Source organism: Wasmannia auropunctata, unplaced genomic scaffold (assembly GCF_000956235.1).
Source record: "Wasmannia auropunctata unplaced genomic scaffold, wasmannia.A_1.0 LD335585.1, whole genome shotgun sequence".
Classification (NCBI taxonomy): Eukaryota; Metazoa; Arthropoda; class Insecta; order Hymenoptera; family Formicidae; genus Wasmannia; species Wasmannia auropunctata.
This window is the reverse complement of record NW_012027305.1, coordinates 13,187-18,963: the sequence shown is the minus strand read 5'-3', so window position 1 is coordinate 18,963 and position 5,777 is coordinate 13,187. Positions and strand designations below refer to the sequence as shown.

The 5,777-nt window shown below is 28.2% G+C and overlaps 1 protein-coding gene across 5 annotated transcripts in view; it reads right to left on the bottom strand.

The window, feature by feature from the left end:
- Nucleotides 1-1,967, bottom strand: part of LOC105456681 (UDP-glucuronosyltransferase 1-7-like) — a 10,173-nt gene extending 8,206 nt beyond the window's left edge. For 4 of the 5 annotated variants that reach the window (XM_011700897.1, XM_011700899.1, XM_011700900.1 and 1 more), the window contains exon 1: nucleotides 1,724-1,961. The gene's annotated coding sequence lies outside the window, so the exon portion shown is untranslated. Of the gene's footprint in view, nucleotides 1-1,723 lie in introns of all 5 variants that reach the window. The other variant, XM_011700898.1, reaches the window with a different exon arrangement.
- Between the last annotated feature and the right edge of the window lie 3,810 nt (nucleotides 1,968-5,777).

The window sequence follows — 5,777 nt, the reverse complement described above, 5'->3', positions numbered from 1 at the left end:
CCTAAAAAATCCCCGAGAAACGATTTTCATTTAGATTATTTTGAATTTTGCAATATCGGGCAGCCATATTGGATTCGCCATTTTGAATTTTGGAATTTAAATTTCAGATTCGTAACCATGGCGACTCAAAAGCAATAAAATACTGTCGGAACTATTTTTTACATAAATATTAGAGCAATGAAAACACAATAGTGTCAAACATTCCCAAAGGATAGGCACAACTTTAACCCCCTATATTTCGCAAACCAGTCATATGCTCAATTCAAAAATTTTATGCGATTATTGTCTCATCATGACTAATTATTTGGCATAAAATTTGGTTAAAAAATCGAGGTCCAGAAAAGGGGCGATTTTTGGTCTGACTCTTTATTTAAGTAGACTGAGTTCACAAATAATTTCAAGAAACAAAACTTTCTTATCGTTGAGATTTATAGACATACCAGAAAAATTGAATGTTCTGTACCGTGATATATTTTACTGCGATAAATTTTTTCACTCTCAAAGTTTCTCTCTACACAGATCTTGACATTCGAAAAAATAACAGATTACATAACTCCGGTATATATTTACGCCGCACTTATTAAAAGCTTAATTTATCAAATTCTATCTATTATATTTAAGATAAATGAACTATACCAGTAAAAATTTTATACTGTTTACTACTATATAAAAAAACTAGGAATCCGAAATATTAATTTTTTATATTTATTTATTTTTATATTTATTTATTTTTATTTTTATATTATTTTTTATTAAGAAAATTTTTCTCTAAACCCTTGCATTTTTGCCGTATATCCTATAAGGATGGGTTATATGATTACTCACGGGTGAAATAAGTAACTCAAAAAATATACAAATAATCAAAATAATAACAATAAATAACATGTGAATTAACAACGTAATTTGCATTTACTTATTAATAAATAAGTAAAGAATGTATTATCACAGATTATGAATTAGTACCTATATAAATTTATTTATTTATAAATAAATAATAGAGCGTTTGTATTACGGTATAAATCCCACGCGCTAAAAATGACGTATATCCCGAATAGATGGGATGTACGAAACAATAAACTAAACAAAGAATACAAGAGCTAAGCACTTGTATTCTGCTATACTTTATACTTTACTATTTCTCTACATTTATGTACCACAAAATAACCACGAAGCTTTTTACATTTCGTACAATAATTATTTTATGTAGATTATAACTTATAGTTGCGCTATTTACTATAGTGACAAATTGATTTAACTTAATCGATTTAACAATAATTTTATAAATATTAATAATAAAAAACTGAAATTACAACACAATACTAATATAGCATAAAGGCATGTATGTAACAGAGAGGTTGCGAGAAAATTACTTTTACATCTTTTATTTTTTTTTACTTCTGCGACGTAAATGCTTGCGCGGCGTATGTACCGGAATTATCTTATAATAAATTTATATTAGTCAGGAAACATTATTCTGATAAAAATTTTACGATAAAGAGTTTGCTCTAAAACAAGACCAAAAGATTTGCTTTCAACGATGTAACTATTATAGATTCACAGCATATAAAATTGAGTTCAAACCTTCTAAATAATAAATTATAAGTTTCTTCAAATAAAAACAATTAGTTAACGAAAGGCACTAAGAGTCAATACGCGGAAAACGTTGCGTTAAAACTTCTAATAAAGTTGTATTCCATATATAAATCAAATTACATCTTCTTACATTTGTCGTACGTTTCGGTCCACTTCACACCTTCTTCAGCGATAAATAGTTCCGCCAAAATTATAATATTCAATTCTTAATTGTCAAACCATGTTCCGCAACGTATGAGGTGGGCCTTCAGTTCCAAAATTGAATGCAAGAATCATCATTACAAAACAAGTCAATATCGATGTAATACTAGCACTCACAATAGTTAAATGCTCAGAGAGTCGCGTGCTGCTACATCCGTGGTCTAAAAAATTCTAAAGGTGATCACAGATGTGTAACACGCGACTCTGCGCATTTTCCTATTTAAAAAAAGACATGACATCAATACTCGCATCTCTCGAAGTTTTGTTGCCTCTTCAGTTACTGATAATGCAGTTGACGCTCAGTTTTAATGATCAGTTTCTACATCACTTTAAAAAAACTAATTAGACACTGAATGCTATCATTAAGTAACTGATGACTAATCCTCAGTTTTTCACTAGTTATCGATTACTGGTTATATTCTTCAGTTGACAGTCAGTTTTTAAATATCAGTTTTTTAATACTAAAAGAAAATGTATTAATCAGTTTATTACAATCAGTTGTTGATGATAAGTTCTCAGATTTTCATCAGTTTTTTATATACTGGTTATGTTCTTTAGTTAATATCCAGTTTTTAGGTATCAGTTTTTTAATAATACAAGAAAATTTGTTAATCAGTTATTATTATTATCAATTTTTGATAAGTTCTTCATCAGTTTTTTATATACTGGTTACGTTTTTCAATTATATTTAAGTTTTTAAGCATCAGTTTTTTAACAATACAAAAAAACTTGTTAACCAGTTACTATCATTTATAGTTGTCGATGATAAGTTCTCAATTCTTTGATTAACCAATTTGTCGTTATGTTATTGAATATATTGTAGAAAAAACGCGGTTTAAAGGAAGTTTATGACAATTAATAATAGAAATAATTGGCTCTTTAAATTTTAACTATATAGTCGATCATTATTATAAAAACAATAATAATAAAAAATAATAATGTAATATATGTATATTGTTAAGAATTATATTATACGGAACGTTGAAAATAAAGGATAACATGGGAAAAATTAAGAACGTTTATTAAATTATTTATATGATTTATATTTATTTCTTTACATTTTGTTACGCAGATAAAATATGTTATATATATTAATAAAAAATTTTATTAATCCTTCTCAATATTATTGACTAGTGGTACAATACAAACACCATTGCGATATGGAACAGATACACACTTCTGAGCTATATGGCTGGTCAGACCACAAACAGTGCGTTCACTTTTCTGACACACTAATGCCAGTTCATTTGAAAAAATATTTGGTCTCGATCCTCACTAAGATTTTCATCAAGTATATCAAACGCTTTTCCTAACACAACACAAACTTCTTTATGGGATTCAACTATTTCTACAACAAGAATATGTGTAATAGAAAAAATACGATCATCTTTCCTTTTTACAGTACTGTTATCTCTGACTTTAAAAGCATTATAGCAGCTTGCATAATACATTGTTCCTTGAAAAATCAATCTTCTGAATGACTGTGCAAATAATTGAATATTATTTTGAATAATTTGTTGAATGGAAACTTTTTCAATTAAAAGAAAGTTTGTAATAATTTTCAGGCGCTCCAAATAATATATCTTAAACCAACATCAAAATTTTGAGAAAATTAATTTGAACAATACTTAGACATCAAGAAATCAAATATCTTTTTCCCTTCATGAGACGTTTCAGGATGTAAAAAAATTTTAGATCCAAAGTCTAAAATATAACGCAGAGAATGTTCGACATACTTGTTGTGGCACATTACGCGTTCCAATTATTAATCTATTTAATACACCATTAAAATGTTCATATGGAAAAGTAGAGGATGCCCAAAGTCCCCCGAAATTTTCAATTGCACGAGGTATATAAAGGAGAAGGTGAACATTAAACGTATACAAATATTCACAACGTGGATAAAGTATTGCAATTTCTTTTACAAATTTGTTTAAAGCCCTTCATAGCTTCCTCTTGTGTAAACTTTTCTCTCAAATATATTGACATACCATATATCAGAAGAAACCAATGTTTAAGATATTTTGTAGGGAAAAGTCCTTTAAGAGAAGATAAAGAATAATACAAAAGAAACTGTCGAAGTTCTGATGCTTTCATTAATTTTAATTCATCAAGACCACGAAGTGGCCTTGTTATTTCTACAGGAAGTAAAATGGATAGTAATCTTTTCGTCAAAATAGTACGCTTATGTTTATTCAGATACCATTCAACTCCTTTATGAGTACTATTAGTCCAGTGTTTAAGAAAAGTTAGAACAACACCCTCTAAAACACTATGCATATAGTCTGGCACAAAAGAGGATATAATATTAAAAACTGATAGTGTAAGCAATATTGATGGAAATTTTACTCCATCAACATGTTTTTGCCTATTACCATTCTGTTGATTGGCTTGTTCCAACTGCCGAAGAGCATTAAGATATTGAGGCAATGTGCGTGATTTACTTTTCTCTCCAATATAAACTCGTACATTGTCTTTATCTCTAGCAATACTTATTCCTTGATGCAAACAAAATGAGCAACCATAAGTACCATTAAATTGTTAAATGAAGTATTGGACGTACAACAGAATCAACTAAAGCTAGTAGAGTGTGTACTTTTACATTTAATAAATTATTTAGACCGTTTAACTTACAAGCCAAATCTTCAGAAGGAAATTTAGTTCTTCTACAAAGGATTTTAGAAAAGAATTAATATAAGGCTTCTTCTTACCAAAATACAACCCACACAAAATCATATTATCTCTACGTGCACGGTAAGGTAACTCATTAATACATGCTTGAATGGGCCACATTGACATTTTGGCAGATTTAAAGGAACTAATACCATCTGTATTCCATTGCAAAGTTATGTCATTATCACCGATCGTACCTGAAGCTCTAAGATTTCTATAAATTTTCCCCGAAATTACATCTTTTTCTTCACAATTTTTTCTCATAAGGCAAAAAAGTGTATCATTTTTCATGATGTTCTTTATCTGTTTCTTGATTGACAATTATACAAAGTAGTTACCATTCTCTTTAAGTTGATTTCTGTCGAACTTTTGATTACAATGCTCACATTCCATTTGCTGAATATCCATAGGCAAAAATTCAGAACAATTGGGACAAATATAATGTATTATAATTTCATTAGGTACAGGAAATTTTTTCAAAAATAAATATTTAGATTCCATGACGGAACAAGGTAAATGGCAATTTATTAATTGCAACAAATGATCAATACTTTTGTCCTCTAAACCTCATCTGATAATAAAGCTCATTATGAGAGCTGCACTTTCATTAGTAGTTAAACGACAACCTTCATAAAGAGGAGGATCTCGTTCATCCTATAACAAATAATATTTTACATATCTTATTATAATTAATATATTAAATTACTATTTACATAAATAAAATAAGATGCCTAATAAAAAACACTAGCAATAGATTAAATTACAATATATGTGATAACAATAATTTCATTATTTTTATGTACCTGTCTTTGCGGAATATTCTCATGATTCTCACATGATTCATCTGCATTGATGAAATGTACTTCCTCTTCTTCATCGTTTCTCAAATTTCTATTATTCATCAAACTGCTATTGCTTAAGTTAAAGCTGTTTTCATCATCTGATGGAAAACTCATCAGAGATGAGTTCTAAAGAAATGAAAGAAATTTGTTTTTATAAGTATTATGCATATCATGAAGTATATATACATAAATGAAAGATACATAATAATACATAAATTATACATGTTATGATACAGATACATAAGAGATAAAAATGTTACTAACAAAATTATTCATGAAAATATGAAAATGATCTAGAAAATATTTAGTCCTTACATCATTATTACATTCAAACATTTCAACATCGTTTTCTTGTAGACTCTGCACATTCCTATCTGACAATGAGTCACAATCATCAGTGGATTTTACCTATCAAAAAATTTTATGTAAAGTAATGTGTATTTCGTATATATATATATATATATATAT